This window comes from Calonectris borealis, chromosome 5, assembly GCF_964195595.1.
Source record: "Calonectris borealis chromosome 5, bCalBor7.hap1.2, whole genome shotgun sequence".
Classification (NCBI taxonomy): Eukaryota; Metazoa; Chordata; class Aves; order Procellariiformes; family Procellariidae; genus Calonectris; species Calonectris borealis.
Genome location: NC_134316.1, coordinates 48,524,959 through 48,552,229, shown reverse-complemented (window position 1 = coordinate 48,552,229; position 27,271 = coordinate 48,524,959). Strand labels below are relative to the sequence as shown.

Genomic DNA, 27,271 nt, shown 5'->3' with positions numbered 1-27,271 from the left:
GTCCTGCCCCTTTGTGTAGAAGAATAAACATTCAGAGCAAAACAAGATTATTCTTCTGCACAAAATGTCATCAGCTTTCATATCCGTAGCTATCAAAAAAAAAAAGACACCTATAAAATCTTGCCTCTATATTGGTCTCTGTTCATTGCTTTTGCAAGTGTTTGGAAAAAGCCAGCCATTCACAAATGGCTTATTTTGCTGAAAGTAGACCAGCATTTTCTTAAAACAAAACACTTTGAGCTCCCTATCTGCTGCCGTCCAAACTCTCTAAATGCTGTGGGGCCTTTCTACTAGGACACTGATATGGAGAGATATATATATTTCCATATATATAAAAAAATATATAGAGAGAGACATATATATATGTCTACTAGGACACACATATATATTTCAGCCCATGGGAAACTTGATGGTTCTTCAGCAGTCTGAATCCGGATCTGTCTCCATCGTAAGATGTGAAGGCGGCTGCGAATTTTAGAAGCAACCAAATGAGCCATTTCTGAATACTTTCCAATTTTCCAGAAAGTCACACCACAGTAGGTACATAGGAAGCACTGGACTAACAGCACAATTCAGAATAAAAGGTAACTCAAGATTTAAAAGCAACTACTGCCACAACGCCCTCTCTCTGCCACGTGTAGAGGAAGACCTGCTGACAGTTGTTCCAAGTATTTAACTATGGAAACCATATTCTTGAAGTGAGGAGAAATGGCTGTGTTGACTACAGCCCTGGATGACTGGAAAGCAGTTTTCTTTGCTGAGATGAGAAATTCACTTTGTAATCATCCTGCTCTACTGAGTGTCAGCCTTATAGTAACTCTACAGTGCCCAGTGTATAGATGGAGTTTTTAAAAATAAACATCTAAAAAAAGTTCTACAAGCTTTGCAGTCTCAAAAAAAAAAAACCCCACAAACGAAACAAACCCCCTAAAAACCCAATACACTTATTCATAAAATCTAAAAACAGTTACGCCTTAAAAAGAACAATTTATCTACAACGCAACAGTAGCAGAATATTTTTAAGCAGAGGCTATTTTACACCAATTTTACATTCACTCTGTTTGTTTCTGGTTGTTAAAGGACTAAATATCATACAACTGTGTGTGTTTGTCAGAGGAAGCAATTTGAGGTTATAACTAGCCACTACGGAGCAGCAGCAGAGGAAGATACAGAAGTGAACGGTCTATTCTGCTTCCCACACAGACGTACAAATTTACTATGACAAAGCCAAGGAAACAGGTTTGAATGATTCACCGAGATCCTTTCTCTGTAAGGCAAATGTCTCCGTGCTATTGTTGCTTCAGCAAAACATGGGAGGGAAGCAAAGACAAAAAAATGTATAATAACCGTTCAGGCAAAATATGCCACAGTGACAAATAACTGATTAAATACAAATTGGACAGCTTTGGTTGTTGGCAGAAACTTGAAGGCATTTTTGTTTTTAGACAGGGAACCAGCGGCAGCATTGTGTGAATCCAAGATTCTACTAGCACGGGGGGGCTTTTAGGCTGTGTCAGTCGGTGTTTGGGTTTGTTACACTCACCGCTTCCCTTGACCTCCCGTGTATTTATTTGATCTGTAAAAGGGGATCAAACAGAGCATTGCCAAAAGGGAAATTACGGCTGTCTGAGCTCTTAACCTATTGTAAAAACCTTTCCTTCAAAGCCAAGCTATGAATACACATGCAGCACTTCTGCAGCAGCGATAAAAGATTCCTGGTGCATCATGAAGATGAAAAATGATTCTGAGTCGAGAGGGAAATTACCAGAGGTGTCAGAAGACATGTTGCAGTGACGTAAACAGTGACACAGACATTAATTTCAATAATCCGACAGTGAAATGGTGCAAACCTGAGCTGCCCAATTTTTTATGATCTTCCTTCTTTCACGACAAGATCTTGTCCTTTGGGCTCTTCAAAAGCCGTATCTCCATCTTTCCCTAAGCTCCCCTCCCTCAAAGGAGGGCACCTAGACATTTCCGTTCAGCAGGGAGCTTTTCATTAATTATACTAAATAGAGCGATGATCTGGAAAGGTCATACCAGCCTTTCAGCATGCCCTCTCTCCCAGCTAAGTACTTTTCAGCTACAATTGATTACCTTGTCTTTTAGGCTTGCATGATTCCGTCAAGCAGCAGCGCATGTGGCATCAATAACGTTATTGATATTGTGATGAGCCACATCCCAACCTGGTGCCGCCACCACCCCACATTCTGTGCTGCTCAATGGCAATGGAGGTTGAAGCCTTTGGAGGAAAGGAGGAGATGGTACTGGGAAGAGCTAGCGCAACAGTCGGTATTCCCATGACCCAATGATGTGGCATAACGTACAGAGTACCCCTCTGTATGATGAGGGCCAACTGCTCTCTCACCAAGTTCCTTTTATTAAGAGCTTTAAAGCCTTCTTGCTGTATGCTGTGTTACATCCATTAAAAAAAAAACTGTGTAAACTGTGTTACTAAAAAGAGGTAGTCAGAGTTTCTTGGAAGTTTCTTTGCTCATCTGCTTCAAAAGGAAAGATTCCCACATGAAAGATATTCACATGCTGATTTGTGAAGAAAGCCACATGCATGCTTTAGCATACATGCTCGCCTCTTACCGTGCGATGCAAGAATAGCGAAATCTACTTTCAAATGACTGTAGCGCTCCCAATGTATGCTCTATGCATTTTATCAGATCCACATCTACTAGAGACTGGTTCTCAGTATATGCTACTCATACATTATTACCTGTGACAACAGCTCCGTACCTGGTACCGCATCAAAAAAATCTCCCCGTTGTATATTTGCCCATGACATTGCCCCTTATCAAAGATATAGTAAACTACCGACTTTGGAAAAAAGGGTGCGGGGGTGTCTGTATACAGGGACAGTCAAAGGCTTATCTTCCCTGCGCTGTCAGTTCAGCAGGGGACACAGCACAGGGTGACCACCTGTCCGAGGCAGCTCAGAAAATGCTTTTTCAAGTAAAAATATATCTGGGGAGTGTCATTTTTAAAGTCTGGAATATTCCACTGGCACCAGTTCAACTGCCTTTTAGTTAAGAGGTTTTTGTACAATAAATAAATTTGAAAAAGTGCTAGGTCAAAAAAAAAAAAAAACAACAAACCCAGTCAGCTCCTTCTGCCCCCATTTCTCTCATCACTGCAACGTACTCTCGGAACCTTCAAATTCAGGAAAACGCAAATTCTTCAACGGTGAATTATGCAAGAGGAAGGAAATACATGTGGGTATAGATACGACAGAAAAATCTCTTGCAGCACATACGAGATGACAAGGTACAGAGACAGTGCTCTTCACTCTTCCGCAACTGAAGAGAGAATAGTTAAATTACAGCTGTAGTGAAGTTTTATATACAGCCTTAATCAACTCCACTGACAGCATCAACACCGCAGAAAGGGACACACGACTTCTGAGCCCTTGCTTACAGGATGACGGAAAGCGACCTGGATACACGGACACAAATCCCACTTAAGGTTACGCTTGCCCTTCGCGGCAGACTCTGCCCATCTGCTACGTCCTACTTCGGGCTTGGTAAAACACACACGCTTGCATCCTGCCTGTTCAATACCCAACCGAAATCGAGTCACTAATTGTCACTGGAGCTGTTTATTTCTACAGGGGCTTTGTGCCACCGGCCTACACCAGACTGCAAAACTGTTCTTTGCTCCGCGTTGTGGCTGTTGGTCTCTTCTCCCAAGTAACAAGTGATACAAGAGGGAATGGCCTCAAGTTGCACCGGGAGAGGTTTAGATTGGACATTAGGAAAAATTTCTTCACCAAAAGGGTTGTCAAGCACTGGAACAGGCTGCCCAGGGAAGGGGTTGAGTCACCATCCCTGGGGCTATTTAAAAGACGTGTAGACGTAGCGTTTAGGTACATGGTTTAGTGGTGGCCTTGGCAGTGCTAGGTTAACGGTTGGACTCCATGATCTTAAAGGTCTTTTCCAACCTACACGACTCTATGATTCTACAGTGTAAAGTCACCAGCAAGGGGCTGGGCTTGGTGGTTATTGAAATAGCAGAATGCATTTCAGACCAAAACAACGGTCAAACACCTACAGAACCGCAAGAGGTTCCATAAAAGCATCAGCATGAAGTGAGAAGTGGGTAAGAGACAAGGCTCTTCAGCTGAGGCGGGGGAAACCACAGAGGAGACACGGTAGCTGGCAACATCCCACCATACTGCTAGCATTAGTGATTCACATCCTCATCTTCACCGTGAATATTCCAGCCATAACAACATTTTACGAGCATTTTCCCCAGAAGGTACCCAGGTTGAGAGTAACAGAGTCAGAAGTTTTACCATGGGTCGCGCTAATATTATAAAAATTAACATAAAAAGTGAGCGCTCACAGATTCTGTCACAGTATAAAGGAAAACTGTCCAGTTTTGCACTATTACGAACTTGACCTGAAGGCAAAAGGAAAACCAACCAGCCATGGGAAGCAACTTATTTCCTCCCACTGTTCTTCAGTTGCACCAGTTCCCTCAAGATGAAGACATTTCTTTACACAAAATTGGGGGGGGGGGGGGGGGGGGCAAGGGAGAAGGCCTGCTGAGGACTTACTGCAAGCGTGACACAAAACAGCAGCCACAAGTCTAAAGTGGTAAAGGCAGCATGTCAAAAAAAAAAAAAAAACGAGAAAAAGTCAGCAAACAGCATCCAGAAAAGCTCGCGATGCCCTACCAGCCGCCAGTTAGCATTCGCCGCGGTGCAGCTGCGGTGTCTATCTCGCTCTTTGCTGGGGATGAAGAGGGAAGAAAGAGCTGTTTGCTTCCCGCCCCGTCACCATTTGGGACTCCAGAGCCCTTCTCGGGCTGCCGGCAGCATCCCGGCACTCGGCAGGGCTGGAGCGGGCCACGAGGTCCCGCCGTGCAGCCGGAGATGCGCTGAGGCTCATCCGAAAAGCAGACAGCACCGTTCTGCTTCTGCAAGCAGAAGAGCGAGGCGGAAAAAGGGTTTGTCTCAGTTAATTAGCACAATAAGGAGCCGCTGAGGAACTTGCTCTTTCATCTTTCATAGACTCGCCATCCCTTTGCATTCAGAGAGCACTTTCTCAGGAGCTGATGCTAGATCACGTCAGGTGATGCAGTTTTAATGTCTCTTGGAAAGGTGTGCAAAGGACTATAAATAGAGAATCCCACTCCTAAAATAGATTTTTTTGCCATACATCATGTTCAATATACTTAGCACCCTTGACATGCTACATTTTTTTATCTGTGAACAGTCTTTGGCCCCTATCTCACACATGAAAGCACAGGGTCTTGCAGGGAGAAATCATCTTTCTCCTACATTTACGCAGTGTGTAGCGCAATAGGATCACGTTCTTGAGAGCCTGAGAACTAATGTAATAAAATAACAGGTAGAAAAACAGTAGCACATGAAATATGAAACAGACAATTGAACAGCAACAGAACAAAAATAAGGATTCAGGAAAGCAAAACGGAACACTTTCAATTATATTTTTAAAACCCAAAAGTCTGGGGGAAACCTTTCTATAAGCTAGAATTCACATCAGAAAAAAATCCACAGCTGGATGATAATCAGAAATAAAATAAAAAAAAAAAGAGAAGTGTGACATGCAAAGCACACACTATGACACAATATTTTGTACTATAGTTGTGTACCAAGGTCTCTAAGCACTTTACAACCAGCAAACATTTCTCCAGCCAGCCAGTGGTGAACACGACATTCCCAGACCCGGCTTTACAGAAATTTGGTTTGGGTTTGGGGTTTTCTTGTTGTTGGGGGGGAGGGGTTGTGACAAAAACCTACTCACAAGTTAGGGAGTAACACGCAGAGATTTTAGTTTCTAGCCCCAAGCCAAGACAATCGCACAACGTTTCTCCCCCCAGCCTAGATAAAAGGCTCAAAGTTTCAACACCAACTCGATTCATCTTACAGAGCATCTAGCTGCTGTAACTGCCTAGGAAGGGAAGATGATCAAGATGCAGCTATATTATGGAGACTTCATAAATCTTAGCAAGTAAACGCTGCAAGCAACTAAATACATACGGCAGATCAAACCGGATAGAGCACTTGGAGAAATAAACAAGGAGATTGCTTAGCTCCAGATGCCTGGGCAAGGCTTGAGGTTTTCAAGAACTGGCATGAGTCCCACCTTGTCCCATCTCTGTTCCTCCACTAGGTCACTCAGGACTCTGAGCCCTGACTCCAGCCACGGGAGAACATTTCTGTCCGATGTCCTCCTGCCCAGTCGCTTCCTAGGCCAACAGCTCTGCAGAGCTGTTCTTTGTCTTTGTCTGCAGAGCAAAGTATTAAGGGGCACGGTGGGAGGACATAGAACAGAAATGACAGAAATGTAGATGAAAGCAGAGCAAAGCAGCAAAAGCAGCATAAGGTATGAGCCGAATCTAAAATGGTAAGTATGTGAAGATAGCTGAGAGCATGCTTCATAGACTCACAGAATCATTAAAGTTGGAAAAGACCTCTAAAATCAAGTCCAACCATCAACTCAACACCACCATGTCTACTAAACCATGTCCCTAGGCACCTACTTCTGCACAGTATTCTTTGATTCATTTCCCCCTCTCAAGCAACTTCTTTAGCTGTTTTCCTCTGATAATGACAGTGCCATCTGCTCTTATCACTTACCTGGTATCCCTACCTTTTGGGTACGGAAACTTATCCCTACTCACAAAGTATCATCAAATCCATTATGTGCTGCTTATGAAAACACACTTGGTTGCTGGAGGGAAGATCACATGGTTATAAGGAAAATTACTTTAGATAGCAAACCACAAGATACTAGAAAGAAATTAAACCCTAAATACGAGTTCTTCACATGACTGTCCTTAGCAGCTGCCTCTTTCCTCAATCAAGTTCCAGAAGAAACGCCTGTATTCTCCCCAGAACCAGCCCCAAGTGAAACCGAACCCCCAAGTTTCCCAGCAATAGTCCGGCAGAATACGCAAAACTGCACTGGGCCTGGGAACGTCAATCTCTGGCAGAATTTGCCACGCTCTAATTAAAGGACCATAATCTGTGAAACCATCAGGCACACGCCGGTGGGAATAAGGATGAGTGTGTTGGTGCGTGGATGAGGGCACTGACAGCATTAATGTTATCAGTTTGTATTTATAATACTCAAGCTCTACAGGCAACTTCTCAATGACATGCACGTCAAGGACAAATTTGCTTAGGGAGTCTGTGTAGTCTTCGTCGTTGGAGGTCTTTAAAAAGAAATTAGACATCTGCCAAAAGTGACGTGAGCCTAGCTGATCCTTCCGCGGACGGACACCATTCTGACACCTCCCAAACCCACAGCTGCACGAGGCTGCCCTTTGATCTGCCGACTTTTTGGCCTCGAAGCCTCTCCCTCCCTACGCTCCATTTCACCAGAAATCATTCCCGCAATGAATATAGATCCTGGTAACAGGAGACATCACTAAGTAGGTAAGGAGACAGGAATCGTGAAAAGCACGCCCTGAAGCTTTGTGTGTTTAAGGTTCGTGAATCGCTCCCCCAAATCGGGTATCTTCAACTCGGAGACAGAAAGCCAACAATGTTGTTCAGGGTCAGTTCAGAAAATTGCTCCCAGAGAGGAGCTGTGAAGGGGGAACTAAGGCTCACTGGAAGCTAGCAAGCTAACCGAAAGGTGGATGATCTTCTCGTTAATTATTTATCAGCACCTCAGGACCTGAAAGAAAAGCAACACCTGGCTGGCTAAAAACTCAACCCAGAGAGACAGCGACTACGATTTCTCAGCTATGTCAGTCAGCAACCAGAGCGTCTCGTGATCACAAGCAATACTTTATCAAAACTGCAGACATATAAAGCAGGGAAGGGAAGGGTGTAAAGCTAAAATGTGATAACTCAATCTGAACAATGCCAGGGGGAACAAAGGCCTGAATTTTTAAAAGCTCAATTCTGACTCACATGTCCAAAAAAGGTCAGATTATGAAGAGTCAACTACTATGCATGCAAGCCTTTTGAAACAAATACAGCTATTAATGCCACAATAAGAATTAGTAAGTGTGGAGAACTTTTCAGAGTGACTTCTGCTTGCTTATGCAAAAAGGGCACACAAGGTCTAGGAAAATCCAGCTTTGAGATCGCTTAATAATTGCTCTCAAGTCTAAAAGGCTCAAGTGTATCACACAGTTTCAAGCTTAGTACAGCTGTTTAGAGCACACTTCAGTTTACCAGGAATATTAATCAGTGAAATGCTATTTCATAATTCTTGGCAATAATGTATATAAATGCCCAAACAGCAAACTACGCAGTTTATGATGCTTCTAAATTTATGTATTGAAACTCATTTGCAATCACGTTCCTCCAAACTTAAAGAGAAATTTAAAAGTAGATATTTCTCCTCTGCCACAAACTAAAAGGATGACCAATGCAAAGATACTTCCACAAATGCAGTGTTCTCTCAAAAACATAGGGAAAAAGGCTTTGCATTTGCGGTAGCTATTTAGCTACATCATGATTTCTAGCTTTGGTGCCACCGTACACATGAAATACATAGGTAAGGCATATTTTCCCATTCTCTGTCAGGTACGTTCAATACTGAGAGTCAGCTGGCCAAATGTGTGCTTTCTTTTCCTAACATATGGCCCAATTACCACTTAGGCTACTATGCAGCAATCTTTTTATCAATTAGCACAAATAGTCACTAGAGCCTCGGCTCAAGTACTTATTTGATTACATATCTGCCCAGAGCTGTCTGCATAATAAAGTAAAAGATACTCCATCTAGCACAGGAATCTCTTGTTTCTTAAACATGCCATGCTTGGCTAACTAATAAACATTAGAAAACACATGACAATTCTGTTACGCGCAGTAAACTGCCTTTGCTTCCATTTTTCTTTGCAGAATAGCCATCACTAGGAACTCACCTGATGAAAGAGATCCTCGGTAAAGACTAAAGGACTGTAAGATTCAGTAATACAACTTGTGGGTCAGGTCGCTTGTATTGCAAATACTGTACATTTGTAATTCCAAAACTCAATGTATTTAATTTTTCCAAGGCTCCCGGAACTTCTCATTCACTCTTAGCAGCTTCCAACACCTTCAGTAAGGCGATTCTGCTGCCTCATCTTGTTTGCATACCCAAACCTATGCTCTCTTTTCTTACCAAAGAAGAAAGGCTTTATAGTTACGGATAGGGTATATGGTAAAGTGAAACCAAGTCTGAAAGTCTTCAGCAAAACTCAGGAGTCATACTTCAACCATAACGGTCACGTCTCTATCTGTTGCTTGTCATTATGAACCTAAACACTCACAAATTGTACAATATAAACAAGGAGCAGTTATTTACTGCCCCCCAACCAAGGGACCTACCTAGTTAGCCTCTAATGCATTTAATTAGTCAACATCTGTAAGCACTTTGAAGATAAAAAGCAATGTAATGTGCCAAGTAGTACTACTGTGTAACCAGCAGTTCAAAAGCATGTTGCTGAAGTACAGCAATAATGTCCTTTTAAACCTGTTCATAATAATTATGGCTGTTAACCACAGATATTGTTCAGCCGAATGAACATGGTGAGACTTCGGCAAACAGCTCTCATCAATCTGACATTCTTAGAAATGTCCCTTGCTAAATGTCAAGTGAGATTTCTAGAGGGAAAGAAAAGCGCCTTCCCAGAAAAGTACAAAGTTTATGCAGATAAGAAAAAAAAGTGAGACAGAAGTGGAAGCAAGTAACTGTTTTCAGAAAACCTTTAAAATTACTGCCAGCTACACCAACCATTAGTAAGGGAGTTCTAAGCAGGAGAAAGGATCAATTACAGTGCTGCAAACTGCATCTTTTGGACACTGATATTACTCTCTTTACAGCTAAAGAAAAAACCGAGAAGATATTGTTCTACTCCTGGAATTATATGGAAGTAGCTTGCCGTGTGGTAACCTATTTCTTCATTCTTAAACATCCTACACAGAGAGAGAGATAAATACCTTAACTTACGGCACAGAGGTAAGCCATGGCGCATTTCATTACAAGTTTATTTTACATGAACAATTTAAATATGCAGAAGGATTTTTCTGAAGGGGCATTCATAATATCCAGTTAATTGAAATACTCAGTATTGCACTGGACTTCTAGCTCACAGAATACCCGCTATGTCCAAGATGCTTACCCTTATGAAAACATCATGAATGGGTGAACATTAGCTTAGTAGCAAGGAGCTCTTAAAGTGTTACCCCAACACAAACACACCAGAATTGCCAATATCTCAATATTATTTTCTGTCTGGAAAGCGAACATTTATTGCTTTTTATCATGAGGATGCTGAAAGAAACATTTTTAAATGGTTATAAAGTGCTTTAAAGCAATAAATCTCTAGCATGCCTTACTATGAGCACCCATTTTCCCCATGCGTATGTTAGAATTAGGATCATTTCCATCATGTTAATGCATCTCATTAACAGTAACAGATGTATTGCGGTCCTCTATGCATATGGTTTTGATTTGTGCCATGGCCTTTCATATACACATAAAGACCTGGCATCAGCTGCCATTGAAGAAGCTGCCACAAGGAGTAATGTGTTTTCAGAAAAGCAAAGGCTGGTGGTTCTCAAAGAATTCTTGATAGTTGAAAGAAATCCAGAAGAAAAATAGTCCTGTTTCTATAAGGCTTTTCAAGATAGTTCTGAAAGACTTCAAGGACTATTCTCTCTCTCTAAGCTCACAAAACTTCATGGACACTTCCATTTTACAGGTAGATTTTTTTTTTTCTTTTTTTTTTTAAATGGGGGACAAGAAAAAGAACACATTGCATTAGCAGGTTGAGTTTAAAATTAATCATGCTTACACTAAGTAGAATGGCGTTGGGTTTTTTTTCATACTGCTGGATTCATAAGTATTAATGACTTATGAAATCACTTAGTCCACCTGTAAATCAAGCCACTGAATTTCCTACTGCAAGAGTGGTTCTGTATGGCAGGCATGAATAATAAGATATCATACTTCAAGAGTCAGGTTGATTAACATAAAAATGAATATACAGTTATTCAAATTTAGTCACATGCTCTGGTATACTGCTAGCGAGGTACAGCATAGATATATCATCACTTTCCAAATCATTAGAGACTGCACGTAACTGGATTCCTGACAGAGACTTAGGTTTCATTTTTACAGTCGTAACTTCTATTTGGGCCAGTTTTAAATGGAGATAATTAAAGACAACTTCAATATTTTACAGCTGTGGAATCTGCACAAAGTTTAGCCCTTTGCCGTAGCACTTTGGTGAAGAGCTTTCATTTAGGATAGAAGTGAGTTTTTCGGGTCTTCCAACTTTAAGACCTTATGACTTAAGAACCACCTTAAAAACATGAGCCAGGTAAAAGTAATGTGATTATACACACCAAAATCTACATGAATGATGAAACAAGAATTCTGAACACATGATATGTGTCTCAATGGGATTTTACTCTTATTCCTAAGGTTAACTAACCCTACTAGCTGTTCTAGCATCAGCAGCCAGCTAGTCTCTCTCTCTCAAGGGGAAATATTCATTGTGCCTCTAGAAACTAAACAAGACACTGATGTGAAAAGCACTTTGTAGTTCCAAAGTACTGTCATTTACTTTCTGACACTCCACACTAACGAAATCCATCCTGGCAAAAGAACCCTGTGGTGGAACAAACAGTGCAGAAAAAATTAGAGGAAAAATAAAAAGCGGGGGGGGGAGGGGGGCAGTGGAGCATCTTCCATCTAGGAAAGAGATTTTTTTAATGATTTTAAAACGTTTTCATTGTTCCAAGGTGCGAATAGCCGTTATTCATTATAGTTACAAGACTGTTTTAGTCTCTTCACGGAAGAAGTACAGCGACCTCTGCACCCCTAACATAGAGGAGGGCAGAGATGGCTTACTGACTATTCAGTCCTCAGTCCAGTAACACACACAAAAAAGATCAGAGGGAGTGATCAAAACTAGTACACCACAAACAAAAGCCTCCTGATACTTTCTCTAAAGATTAAGGCCTTCTTTTTTGACTGATCAGTGTCTGAAATAAGCTTAGATTATTGTTCCGCTGCTCAATTCCTTCCCTACTAGGTGAACTGATTCAGCAAAGTCAAGTTGCTGTCATCAACATCTCTTTCTAACGAAGTATTTAATGCCCTGAACTTTAGCTAGCTTTTTAGGTCAAAAGTGGGTAACAATGCAATTCAATTTCTGTATCAGAGAAGTTATCGTTATGAGAAAAAGGGAGGGGGGATTGGGAGAGGCAACGAACACATTTTACCTGATTTTTATTGGATTGATGTACTTGCCTGTAAGCATATTAAGCCACATCAATACAGGCAGTTAATGAAATAGTTAGTTCCTAGAACCACCACCTTATGTTTGCTTAGAGGAACTCGGCTCTAACGAGGTAAGCGAGGCCGAGTCGGGAGGCTCTCGGTAGGAGCCGAGCCCAGCCCTGCTGCGGGGAGCGGCAGCCCCACGGCCAGCACGGCACCCGGACCAACACCCACCGCCGCATCTCCCGCGGGGCTTCTTGCCCACCCCGTTCCCTTCAGAGTTGCAATTAGGTGAGAGAAATCATGCCGATGCGGTGCTGCACCAGCCCTGCTGGTGACTGACCCTTCCCAAGGCTTACGACGCACCGTCATAAATTGAATTCAGAAATCGCGCTGCGATTTAAGAGCTATGGATAAAGCAGTCCCAGGTCACCCAGAAAAACTGATTTTTAAACTGTCTAGTCTCAATCATGAGATTCAATCTTTCAGAAAGGCTGGCCAGAGGAAACACCACTGTCATGGTTTAACCCCTGCTAGCAACTAAGCACCGCACAGCCACAGTCGCTTCGAGGTGCGCCAGCTCCGGCGAGGCCCTACCCCCAGCCGGCAACTGAGCCCCACCCAGCCGCTCGCTCACTCCCCCACAGAGGGAGGGAGGGAGAGAATCGGAAGGGTAAAAGTGAGAAAACTCCTAGGCTGAGATAAAGACAGTTTAATAGGGAAAGCAAAAGCCGCGCGCACAAGCAAAGCAAAACAAGGAATTCATTCACCGCTTCCCATCGGAGGCAGGTGTTCAGCCATCCCCAGGACAGCAAGGCTCCATCACGCGTAACGGTGACTTGGGAAGACAAACGCCATCACTCCGAACATCCCCCCCCTTCCTTCTTCTTCCCCCAGCTTTATATGCTGAGCATGACATCATATGGTATGGAATGTCCCATTGGCCAGTTGGGGTCAGCTGTCCTGGCTATGCTCCCTCCCAGCTTCTTGTGCACCTGGCAGAGCATGGGAAGCTGAAAAGTCCTTGACTATCTAAGCTCTACTTAGCAACAACTAAAACATCAGTGTGTTATCAACATTATTCTCATACTACATCCAAAACACAGCACTATAGCAGCTACTAGGGAGAAAATTAACTCTATCCCAGCTGAAACCAGGACAACCACTCAGATCCGCTCCTGTAGGAGAGGAGGCAAAGGGCTACAGTAAGCAAAACTTGCAACTAACTTTTTGAGACAAGGCAGGGGGAAGGACTCAACTCTTTAGTTGAAACTTGACCTTCTTTCCACAGACTGCAGGAAAAGGAAAAAAGAAAAGGTCATCTAAAAAAAATTCTGATAGTTGTTCACCTCAGAAGTACAAGAAGTTTTAATGTTTTGAACAGAAAATCTGCTTCTGTTGTAGCAGAAGCGAGCGAGTATGACAGAAGCACTTGAACCTTCCGAAGAAATAGGTAAGTGTGTGTATATATGTGCACACACACGCCCACGTTATTTCTAGCTGTAGACATGAGAACAGGAATGCGTTTCTAAATAAATATTGTGCTACTCCCTGATCAAAGTCTGGACAAGTTATTGTTGTGCAGTGTTAAAAGAACAACGAAGAAAGCAGAGACAAGAGTGGTATCTGTATATATGAAGATTTGAGATCAAAACGTGAAGTCAACTCAAGTTATTTCATAAAGCAAAGCAGTCCAAAGTATTTTGATTCAGACACAACCTTGTTCTGACAGTGACAGAACATCATAACAAGACTAAAGTGTTATTAATTGTATTATTTAAACTGTAGTTAGATTTATGCAGTAGGGACTATCTTGAAGGATTCAGTGCTGCTTCATCTTACTCTGATTTGGAAAAAAAATTTATTTTAAAACTTTCTAGAGGATGAATATATATACATACTACTGAATGTATACACTGTTTCAGTTTTGCCTCTATCATGTCTGAGAATTGGAAACTTTAACCCCCTCATAGTTTCCTCACCTCTTATTATGTTGTAAGTTCTTAATGCATTAATTTCCAAAAACAGAAGTCAAAGTCACCATCTTTATGAACCTTACTTCCCCATTTCACACACTCACAAAAAACCTCTCCCGATTACACTGTTGTGATATGCGTTTTACCTAATGTAGATGAAGCCTTAAACAAGGAAGTAATGTTAACAGCAAGTTTACTTAACATTTTAAATGTATCCTCTGTACCACAACAGAAATGATGGGGTAAAAAGTTATACTGTTCTTCTGTGCTCCAACTCTAGATAAAATCCTAAAGGTAAAAACATTTTCTCCATAAGGAATACACATCCAGGGGAGGGGGGGATATCTACTTTTTAATCATAGTTTTCTATTTTTGGATCCTCCCATCAAGTTCAATAGAAAATTACATCCCAAACATTAAATGCTATGGGATAGTTCAACAAGTCCTACAGGAAAGTGCTCTATTAATGTTTTATTATATTTCATAAATTTAAGAGTAATCGCCATGTAGTCCTATTACTTTTCGATGGAAGGCTATAATCTTCATATCCATTACATGCCATGTGGATCTTCTTCAGGAGGCAGAGGTTCCTCTAAATCTGTGACTGCAGATTCATGCACTGTAGCCTTACCTCCTTTAAAACTCTTGCTACAGGGATTGTTTTACCAAACGCTGCAAGTAGATCCTTCGCTGGGATCAGCTGGCTGGACTGCTGTCGGGTCTCTAAGCCCCAACGCTGCTGCAAGGTCCGACTGTTCCGAGTTTGACCTGTCAGTGTCCTCAGAGAGCGGTGTCAGTCCTACGCGGCTACAGAGCAATTAAAGCGGCACGACACCTGCACGGCTTTTGTAATATTCATCTCTATTATTCAAACCGATCCCACAGTTCTGCTTTTTGTTGTTTCTACCCTTGAGGGAAACGCAATCAACCTTGCAATTCCAGAGCACGGTTTGTAACATGATGTATTAGCGTAAGCTGCAGTACAGGATATGGCTGGAGCTTCACACCCACTGCGAACCAGGGGCTATGCAGAACAATGGAAAGCGAGACATCGCCTCCAATACAGCAACTTCACGGTTGATTTAGTGACTCAACTCAAATTACTCTTGGACGAGCTGGTGTGGAAAAGAATGCGTCACAAGTTGCTTGCGTATTTCATCTCCATCCTTACCAGCACAGGGCAAGCAAGCAAAGAAAAAGAACCATAGAATCACAGAATAGTTTGGGTTGGAAGGGACCCTTAAAGATCATCTAGTCCAAGCCCCTGCCGTGGGCAGGGACATCTTCCACTAGATCAGGTTGCTCAGAGCCCCGTCCAACCTGACCTTGAATGTTCCCAGGGATGGGGCACCTACCACCTCTCTGGGCAACCTGTGCCAGAGTTTCACCACCCCCATTGTAAAAAATTTCTTCCCCATATCTAGTTTCTTATATCCAGTAAGAATGAGTTAACTATGGCAATGTTTAGAAACAAAACCAAAACTAACCTTGCTAATAGTCTAGGTCCTCTTTATACCCTAAAATGACATGAAGGCTGCCCACTATCTTGACATGGTGACCCACATTTATTGCCCTGTCATCCAACATGAATGGCAGTTGCATCAGTTCCAGCCAGGGCTCGGTGCAGGTAGTTCAAATGTAGGCATCTCCAAGATGATCCATTTCTCTGTCATCTCTGTCCTGCACTACTGCAGTATAATTTTAAACCTATTTGGCCACTGAAGGTACCGCAGAAGGCAGCGGCAAGGCAACACCAGTGTTCTGATCCTCACTGCTGCCTGCGGAGGAGCAGCTTAACAGAGCAATTTTGGCTTTAAATGTCACAGGTAGCAAAAGATCAGATATCTACACCACAGCCTCAACCCTTGCTGCGTTGCATTGATTGTGCACCCTGTTTTGTTCCAGTTCCACCAAGTTAAATAGTATGGTATCAGAAGGGAGGTATTGCTTTGTCTCACGAAATGACTGAATTTTAACACCCATTCAACAATAAATTCAAAAAAATGATTACTGCTTGGGAAGTGCCTGCAAGTAGAGATCGAAAGCCCAAGCAAGTAAAAGCATTTCTTCATCTTATGAAACTTGGGGCACCGCATGTATAAGGAAATGCCATTAAATATATTTGTTACTGTAATACAGAGAAAGCATGTTAATCAGAAATAGCACAAGTGTCAGGAGAACACAAGGGGGTGGCGGGGAAGCTTCTCATTTCTGTCCGGAGGGGTGGCAGCCATGCACTGGGGGAGCAATGTACCAGCTTGATGCAATAGCTCAATAGCTGTTTTAGTGGTCTATACAGTATATAAATCTATACATTCCCTATCCTGCAGGAAAACAGGTCATAGAGAAAGCAAAAGCAAGGAAGACGGATCACAGAGTTTCTGCATATGGTTATAGTAGATCAAATAGAAGACTGTTGTTCTAACCACAGCACCTGAACTTCCCTAATGTCCACAGGCACAGAAAAAGAGCCTGCTCCCTCCAAAAGGGCCAGAGCACTAACCTAGATTTAAAGGCAGTGCACATTGCCAATTCTGTTGGGGGTTAGTATGTCTAATGAGTAGGGCAACAGGAATATCGATTAGGATTTTTTCTTTTGTTGGGAGACAAAGTCTTTGTCAACAATGGAACTCAACAAAGACTTCCAGTCTGGGGCAAAAGCAAGGGCAAAACACATTAGTTTCACTTCATATCACCCACATACCAATTCCTTCTCAATAATAACCTCAAGTCATAAAAATAAAATTGAGAACTGTAGGGAAAAAAAATTGGAAACACTAGAGCTCAAGTAGCAGATCTTAACATGTGATGTTTAAAAAAAAACCCACCGTAGTTTTACGCTAGTAGTCTTGCCCAAAACATTTTTAGCGTAGCTATGATAGCTTTTTGCTTTTTCCAACCATATTAGCTGTTTAAGAGGTATTACCTCCTAACGAGACAGTTTCCATAAAAAGTAGGAGCATATTCATCATTTGTTTTAGAAACTGAAACAATTAAAGCATTTCCCTTCCTTTGTAGTATTAAAAATTCAGACAGAGTATTACACCATCAGAGGGCAACTTCCAGTCCCATTACTAACAATGGTATAAAGCCTGTGTAACCTTAAATTCTTAATGTTTTCTAGTGCCCGTGTTATCCTACTAAAATCAAATGCAACATCAGGGCCTTTTGTGGAAGACACGCTCTTCTTCCCCCAGTGACCTTTCCTTCACTGCTTCTCGTAGTGCTTACCGCTAGGCTTAAATAATTAAACATGCCTAAGCCCGAAATGATTGCAGAAATGCACCTACATTTGAAAAGTACTATTTAGACAATAATTTGTAGAACAACAACTGGAGGCCAAATGCTTATTCTCATAAACTGACATCCTTATTGGAACTACCTACTCATTTCCATTGCCTGAGGGCCTGGACAAGATCATGAAAGCAGCCTTCTAGTACACTAATTACAGATAAACAATATGGAAAGAAAGAAAGAGACAACTAATCAGCAACATTCAGAAGTAAAAGAATTTAAGCGTTAAAAGCTCAGGCATGGCTTCTGATAAAAAAGGAGAGCACTCTCATAGTACAATAGACATATAACCTGGACAAAATAACCTTAGGAAATAGTTACTTATGTTACATTTAGAAATATGTGGTATTTTCTCAAATATTCATAGATTTAGAAAAATCATGACTTTTCAAACTGCACTTTCTCCTCCCTCAATATAACACAAAACTCACCTCCACTAGCAAAGTAAACGTTTATGAATATCAGAGTAGTAGTTTTATCCATTTCTACTTCTTCTGCATCCTCAAGACCATCACTTGATAACATTTTGCTCCTGAAGTTTCCCTCCTCATACCCAAAAGCGTGAAGAGAAGGGTGGTGGTGGGGAAGCATATTTCCTGCTGACACCACCAGAAAGACTTCACTGGCTCATCCCTACCCAGAGACAAGGAGGTAGGCTTATGTCAGACAGAGAAGAGATGATGAAATAAGTCAGGCTTCTCCACTGCTAGACCTCAAAAGCTTCCATTAAGTTCCAGATGGAATAATCATCACAACATGATTCACAGCACAGCTTTGATTTCAAAGGGGAAATTACATTACATAAAAATAAGTATTTTGAACAGACCTTTTACTAAGTTTTCCCTGTCTTTCTACATTCTGTAAACATGTCTAGTAAACACTTACATTCCATATGTTAAATGAGGTGTTTCATAAATAGACTTAAAGCTAATACTCTTGGGAAGCTTCACGCAAGTCTCCACAAGAAGGAACTCATGGGATCAAGGAAATTCCACCCTCTCTTTCTAAACTTCTATTCTAACAGGTCCCATACAGGAAAACAACATAATTAACACCACTTGCCTGGTGGCAAATATTCCCCACGAGAGCAAAAAAGTTCAGATGTAGGCAGAAACGTAAAGATGTCTCTCTCTAAAAATAGGACAAAGCTAAAGCAGTAATCCCCATGGGACTTCCGACAATTCATGTATTAGAAAGTGTTATCCCAAGCCCGCATAGTGCAGAATGGAGCTGATATATCTGGAGACAGGTGTGGAACTTCTCTATTCATCTAAATGAAAAGAAAGATCTTGCATCTCCGCCTACTTCAGAGAAAGAATATAATAAGAAGAATTAAGGCAGATTAAGAGACTCTTTTAGGCAGCTTAAGACCCTTAAGCACACATTCCCAAGCCATGTATTTATAATATAAGAAGTCTCCTAGTTACCTCTCTCAACTGTCACTGTTTTCAGTATTGCATAAAGCTGCTTAAACTATAAAGCTGATTGTCAAGGGAATCCCAGTTTGAAGGGATCTTTTGCGGTTTGAAAGGGTTGTGACTTCTGTAAAAGGAGGGCATCAGGTTACTGCAGCAAGCCCTGAATATCAGTGACAAAGGAGGAAAAGGAAAGCTAACTAGTCAGGTATATATATCTCTCTATGCTGTCTCTCCCTTACTACTCAGCTACATCGCGTGGTGGTTGCAGGGCAGGGCAGAGCCGAGAAGGACCAGGGCAATTCTTGCTCCCCAGCACGCAGCAGGGACGCCCTGCGGCAGGGAAACAAGGGGTGCCTCTGACCGCGCTGCTACGCGCGGCCCCCTCCGCTGCGAGCGGCCACTGAAACCCCAGAGGCAAAAACCCCATCTGGATCGGGCGCGATATGAAACATGACGCGGAGAAAGAAAACGCGTGGTATTTACTGCCTGACAACCGGGTTGCATTAATCCAGCCATACATTAACTCAGCCAAATTCCTTTGCATATTCTAGAGCTGACAATATAAAGCCATTCATGACTTTTTTTGGTCACTCAAAATCTTCAAAGCTTACACAGTTTTGACTTACATTTTTCAATGGAAGACGTGCGTGATGACACAAAAATTGCCACATAGTCAAATATTCTAAGGTCTAGCTCATGAACTCCAGAAATCATAATACTTGGTTTTCCAGAAATGAATTAAAATACCTACCCATTCAGTTAAATTACTTCATACTTCCTATGATACAAATTTTCAATGCATCAGTCATTTTATTTGAATGCCATCTCTGGACACTTAGGCTCTTGCATACCTACATATTAAATTACCTCTTCCGCATGCCCCAGTTTGCTTCAGACTTCTTGAATTCAGCTGACCCAAATGTTAACTATTGTGAACCCACCACTCCCATAATTCTCCCATCTAAACTCAAGTTTAGCCCATACCCATATAAACTTCTAACCATACAAAGTGTCCTGTTTTCCTGGACACACTTCTCCACACACTCCTTTTGCCCAAACATGCTCTGAACCATGTCTCTCATCTCATTTGCAGAACCAGATTGCACTTCCACCTGAGAAGAACGATTGCATCGTTGAACAGATAAAGAACATGGCTAATATTTACAACTCCGTTGCAATACAATAATTGAACAGTCTGTGGTGAGGTAGTATTCCCAGGAAGATATGTTATTACTTGGTATTTATTCTTACTCAATATATATTCCTTTGCTTAAGGAACTGTAGCTCAAGTTTCCTATGAAGTCCAAGGCTTAAGTTTTCAGAGCTTTTCCAAGAGAGATCCAAATCCCTCATGCAGTTTTGATAATGCCACTCCTGTTACTAGCCGTGCTCCATCTACCCTTGTTCAAAGTAAAAATGCAGACTTGGGATCTGACTAAGTAGCATTTCTGAAGCACACGCTTGACATGCTTAAAAGAACATTCTACAACCTGTTTTTCCCCACCCAAATTGCTAAAATACGCTTTCACTGCATGCAAAAGTAAAATTTTCTTCCACGTGCGGTCTGTACAATGCAATCCTTGTTTGTACCCTCACAAGAACGTGAAACTACCTTTGTCTTTGGGGTAGTATCTGCACTATTTTTCCCTCCTACTTTGAGTTCACCTATTCCACTCTTTTCTCTCCAGTTTTTATAATTGAATCTTCTGCTTTCCAGAAGGCGGCTACTCTTGCAGGTTTTAAGTAAATTGTAGGTAGATCATTTAGCTTCGAAGTGCCTCATTTTCTTCCTGAAATAACTGAGGGTATAGCAAAGATTTACAGGTTTACATGAAATGCAGTTGTTATAGTGAGTAGCTCCAGACAAAAGCCTATAAATAAAAATAAGTTGAAACTAACAGCCTCAACATGAAAGCCTGTGTAGAAAGGCCTAATCTCAGAACATTCACCCTCTCTTTGTCCCTTCAACCAGAAGTTGCATCATGCTTTCAACAGGGCTCGACTCCTGAGCAGTAACGGGTGGGGGGGAAATCACACAGGCAAAGAAGTGCCATCCCTAGCTTTACCTAATACTACCAAATGGTTTAATAAATTGGTGATCCACCACATATGTAGTGCAGAAGTGTTGATTTTTTTTTCTTTCTCATTTGCCAATTTCTTCCTGAGACAGCAGAAAAGACAGTAAAGATTATATATTAGTAGACAAATTAGAAAAAGAAAGCCGAGATCATTGGAAAATATGCCCACTGCTTGATAGCCCCATGTTGCACCAATAAGATTTTCTCCTATGACTAAACAATAGAAAGGTGAGGACTCTTTTGCTCCCACAGGAAGTTAAATCAAATTAAGCAAACATTTGCAAAAAAAAAGTTACTGGCCTTCCACCTCGCTTGTCCATATCTTTACTTCATACCAATTCAGCTATTTAAACAGAGAAGGATATAACCCTGTTCTTACTCTTGTAAACAGGATGAACAAACAACAGGACTGGAACTGATGCTCTCTAATTACTAGTACGTGCTGGACTTCAGGAGCACTTGACATAAATTTAACCTACCAAACCAACATCTTAAATTATCGAAGAGTTTAAAATAACGGGCCTCATGGAAGATCTCCCTGCCATGGGTCGCAAGCTCAAAGCTATGTTGAAAGTGCAGCAACAGAAGCCCTTTGTATCTGCAGTTATGAGCCTCATTTAAGCATGCTTGTGCTTTACACTGACGTTTCTGCTGACCTTTGCAATGCACGAAGTGCACACAGAGTACCTACCATACAGACAGACAGAATACCTACCATACAGACAGAATACCTACCATTCACGGCAAGCTGAGTAAGGAAACTTTGGCAAGTTGCAAAATAATTGTTGTCTGTACAAAAAGTTTCTTCAATAGACACCGGGAAGAGACCTAAATTCCTTGCTACAATTCTGCCTCTGCGGTATATATTTCTGAGAAAGAAAGGCTCTGGTTTCTGAAGAAACCTCTGCCCACCACCCTCCTCCAGGATCAACAGGATTCTGCCTTACGTAACCGCTCTCAGTTTGGCAGCAAGAGCTCCTACACCGCAGCATCTTGCGGATTTTGAGAATACAGAAACTGTAAGTTTCCTCCTCAGCAATATGAAATAGCTGTAGGAAACTCAGCATACCACTACCAACCTGAACAGTAACAGCCTCTAGAAGAAAACATACGCATACCATGCTCTCAACGCTCCTCTTTTGGACCACTCCTGGTCCAAGCTGCAGCATTAAGTCAACATTTTGTCATGGGTTTTTTTGTTATAAAACTCAAAAAAATACATGATCTTTTGCATTAATTTCATAAAAACTCTTACTACTAAAGTGATTAATTTCATAAGGAACTCTTTCTACTAAAGGATGCCTTCTTGGCTACCTCAGTCTGTGGAAGGCCAAGTAACAGGTAGCACTGCAAAGGCTGTCTTCCCTAAACAACCTGAGTAACTGTCCTTTTGAAAAGCTAAGAAATTAATCTCCCAAACAAACTTCATTTTCACACTTCCAACTAGGAGTACCAAAAGCAGAAAATTAACTGGTTTTAGTCTGCTGCTTAGGAGTTATCTAACATGTTTGCTTGCCAGCCCAGGAACTGGAATTTTGGCTTCCGAGTCTCCTTCATTCCTAAACCTTATCCTTTGACATGGAATGAAAAGAAATGGGAAGGAGAAAATAGGGGGGAGGAATAAATTTACTGCAGTCAGCTTGTCAACTGAAAAGATATATTTCTAACTTCATTTTTTTTTTCTTAAGTGGATAAAAGCCGTACATTTTACTTACTATTAATTCTCTTGAAGTAAGAGACTTAAGAACACTGACTCTACCCGCAGGAATTTCCAGCGATCGCACCATTTGTCATTAGAGAAGTACATGTTCATAAGCACTGTGTGTTTACTGATAAACTACTCTTCTTTTCTGGCTCCTTATTTCGAAGCCAGGCCCGGTGTCATCACATTAGATAATATTGCAGACCAACACGATGAGTCAGCAATCGAAACGGCGTGTTCTGCCGTCCCACAGAGCTTTTGGTTCCATCCTGGGATGGCTGGTACATCTCCTCTCCCCATCCTCCCCGCGCTCGCGTGCCGCTGTGGAGCTCCAGGATTGACTTACCAGTTGTCAGCCCAGCTTGTTTCAGAAGGAAGGAGGAATTCGTGTGTGAAGTGCCCTGGGTCTTAGAGACACAGAAACACGTGCTGGAGAAGCTTAGTGCCTTAGAAGTTGGCCGACTTCAGCAATGAGAAAGGGAAGCTGCTCAATTAACTGGGACTCAGTGAAAAAGAAATTTCAGTTTGCTTTATCTTCCACTTAGTCTTAACACTTCGATAATTCAGCTCATGAGAATATCATTGCACCCACGTTCCTGCCAAGAGGCTTCACCTATGGTGCACCCGCCGCAGGACCCTTGCAGCGCCTTCCCTTCCTGTTTCAGCAAGACGCACGTAGCGGATTGAGCTCACCAAACCGCGCAGAGAAGAAAGCATCCCCCACGTTAGCCGAGACTGAAGGCGCGTGGGGCATTGCAGTATGAAATGCAATTAAAATGGACGGGCCACTAAAATGAAACACTTAACATTCTTTCCACAGTTCTTTTTAACTGAACATTAAAAAAACCCACACAAGGTCCAACTGGTGCCAAAGCCTGTTCCCACATAAAACCTGCTAGCACTGAGTATTATCCATTTCCATTCTTGCCATAAGAATAGCAATGGTATTAGAAACCAAAATTGATCCCGTGATATAACATGTTATGTACAATATTGTGTATATTATAAGACATACAAACAAAATCAAAAAATAGCAAATATGACAGTATAATTAGGAAGTCAGAATTGAAATCCAGGAAAAGTTCTAATCAAAATCTATTAAACCAACAAAAAAAATGAGGTAGGGTTGGGGGTGGGGGGGTTAGAAGCATGAGGTTTCCTCTTCAGTGAATCTGTTAAAATGTAAAATAACCACCATTTGCTTTAGTCTGCAGCATATAAGGACATAATACCACATGCAAAAAAATCCACACCAGTCTCGCTTCCGTAGGGTTGATGATCAACAGAGGTAGATGATTAATAACATCTGGACACTATATCAAGAGAGCGGTGACATCTTTTCTTTTCCAGCGTACAGGTGACTACCCTCCCGCTCAGTTTAGGGCACGCAACACTACTAAATTATATCCTATGCATCAGAATACATAGAAATACTAGTGGAGCAAACGTGTTGTCTTTTTCCCCAGAACATGAAAGTTGTTTCATCTCCAGGCAGAACATTTCCCCCCTGCTTTCATCCAGTCAACATCTCTGCTTTGATGGTCTCATTACATACTTCAATTCTAAAACCAGGGTAAGGCTCTAAAAATCATGATTTCTCCACACACACCCTTTTTCTTCTTTTTTTAGCCCTCATTTCACACAGACTGTTCCCCATAGTTAAAAGAGAGCGTGGCTCATTGCCCGGTGAAATAGATGCATGTGCTACATGCGATGGGGCTTGCGGAAAGTACAATGAGGGGAAACTACAGCAAACTGCATCCTGCCCAGAACGAGATTTGTTTGTCATAATCATATAGAGTAAGTGTTGCACATGCAACAGAGCATCACTTCCAGAAAACACACCTATAGCCAGTGCTCCTTTCTTCCTGAATCCCCCCTTAAAGCTATTATGCAAAACCAGTGGGGACTGACTGACAGGATGCAGTAACATAAAGTGATTTGATTACTCTGAAGCAGAGCCTTTTCATTAAGTTTTTAGCTTTACAACACAGGATCTATTACAAGAAGGGTCATTACACTTCTTTGTACCGAATGGATCAAAGGTCCATCCTATTTGATGTGTCCTTATATTTATAAGTCTTACGTAAGTCCCCTTTTCTTTACATACATTACATATGTATCCATACAAATACAAGCCCCTCAACATCTGATCATTCAGTAGAACTGTATTTTGATCCGTGTCTTTTTACATTAAATAACCAGCTACGCAGTCTTTCAAATAGATACTATATCCTTCAATATTAGTCATTCATATTCATATAATTGAGAAGGAGCGAGTACCTAGCAATTCCATTTGGAGAACCAAGCATCTTTGAAATGTATTTACAGATGGTTTTCTCACCTCCTTGGGAATGCTAAGTACTATCAGTGCAGCAATAAAAAAAAAAAAAGCTCAACTACAAGAGCTCCGATTCTATTGCAATGCAATGGTATTTTATTTCTATTATTTAATGGAAAGATGGGAAAGGCTACAACAGTCATACTGTTCCTGCAGAATCTGCATTGGGGGGGGGGAGCACAGGGGAAGGGTAAGTGCCAGGTTTTAACACCAAGTAGCGCCACAGCCATATGATTGATAGATCGCCAGAAATACCGGAGTGCCACGAGCCATGCTGGATGAGACATTTACTTTGGTCACCTGAGCACTCGGTAGCACCTCCATCCCAAAAATTAAGGGCCCACAAGAACTCATTTGTGACGGGCACTCTGCTCCATATGAGTTATTACTGCTTGGCCCTACGTATTTCATAAATTCTCAAGCCGGAAAAAAAACAAAGAAAGCAGCAGCATTCAAAAGGTTAATGAGAAGCAAACAGATGAACTTCACATCAGTAATGCACAAATCCTCAGTTTCCATTCTGCTACCGTCTACTTCCACTAACAGCAGCAGAAGCAGCTTTTTACTTACATATTCATCATTCCAGAGCCGACTGAAATGCAGAGAAAAAACTAGACAAGACTTATGAAAATATGGAGACTTCTACTGAAGGTATTGTCTGAGCTATTTTTCTTGCCCATTCTAGATACTTTCCAAATATTTTAGCTGCTTTAATAAAAAGAATTCTCTCCCTAGAAATTCTAATACCTTTGAAATGAAAGGAGCTTTCTAGTGCTATTTAACTAACATTTTCCAGCACTATAGATCATTATTTTGCAAGCATTATTACTGTGCAAATGGCAGGGGAAGAAAAAACAAACTAAAACACAAACAACAACAGAGAAGGAAGTAGAAAGGGGATACAAATTACAAGCACAGACTTTACAAACACCACACTCCATAGTACTCACGTTTTAGCTTTTCTCCCCAGCTCACACAAGCAAGCAGAAAACCAACAAGGCAACAGAAGGGGTAGACGAACCCCTGGACTTACCTTTTGTATGGTCCCTCTGTAAAACTTCTCAGAAATAAATTTAAATTCCTCCAGCTGGATTTGATTCTTTTCGCCTTTCTCGAGTCACACAGAAGCAAAACAATTAGTTTTCAGAGGCTCCATTTACTGCCTTTCCATCCCCAGCAAAATGCGTCCAGGAGACTATGCCAAAAGTAAGCCCAGAACTCAAAGGCAATTGGAAAAGGGAGCGTAGGGGGTGGCTGAAGGACCAGATTGTGAAATGCAGTAGCTTGCGCGCAGAAATATCCAACTGTACGATATACCTGGCTTCTTGCTCACCAAAAAACTGTAGTGCAAACTGTCAGTAGTCGCCTCCAATAGCTGCTGTGTGTGCTGCAGATGGTACGTCTCACTGCTACCTTCCCAGATGGGTAGAGGATGCGGAGAGCAGCAAAACCAGGGGGTCGCCTCCAAACCAGGTGGATTGCCAGCCAGTCATTCACTCGGTCCAATTAATCAAGACAGGAACAGCTCAGTCACCAGAGGTATCGCCTTCCAGGGTGCACAGGATTATGGCAAGGTTATTAATCTTGCTTTGCTGCATCCCCCCCACCCCCTGCATTCAGCAGCCTGCACCGAGATGATTGCCAGCTCTGTCTCTGTCCCTGTTCTACTGCATTTTGCTCAGCCCTCTGTTGCTGCAAGTGAAACACAGAGGAGGGAGGAATACTAATAAGGTGGTTAGCTACAGTTTCTTTAAGGAATTCTACAGACTGTGTGCATACGTGCATATGTGTGTGCGTGCATTTTCCGTGGGGCAATCTGGATTTCTCCGCAGCTGAAAGAGGACCTGTTTCTACATCAAAGTCTGAATTAATCTGGTTTATCACTTAATGAATATCAGAGCCAGCAATTCTATTTTACTTAGGGTAAGAGGAGGGTACTAAATGGGCTAGAAGATTAGGACAGCAGTAGTGGTTACGGGGGGTGGGTGTAGAAACCGCTACACCAGAAGAACACATTAGGTTAGAAAATTTCTTCCAAAGCAGCTCATTTTAGCAGTATTTTAGAAGTCATTCTTATATCCTGTACCAGTCAGGATTTTAAAATCAGCACTGTATTATCCATCTCTAGATTAGACAGCAATATGCAGAGTCAAGTAAATATTTTTAGAAAAGAAAGGATTTCTGGCAGGAAAAGAGAAATTTAGGAAGTCAGCTGAGGCAGACATCCAGCGCTGCATTTATGAAGGTGCTTGAAAT

At 41.7% G+C, this 27,271-nt stretch overlaps 1 long non-coding RNA gene across 1 annotated transcript in view; it reads right to left on the bottom strand.

Annotated features, from left to right (window-relative positions):
- LOC142083150 (uncharacterized) overlaps positions 1-26,686 on the bottom strand; it is a 452,959-nt gene extending 426,273 nt beyond the window's left edge. Inside the window, exon 1 of the long non-coding RNA XR_012673993.1 lies at positions 26,049-26,686. This is a non-coding gene — a long non-coding RNA (uncharacterized LOC142083150). The remainder of the gene's footprint in view (positions 1-26,048) is intronic.
- Positions 26,687-27,271: the final 585 nt, after the last annotated feature.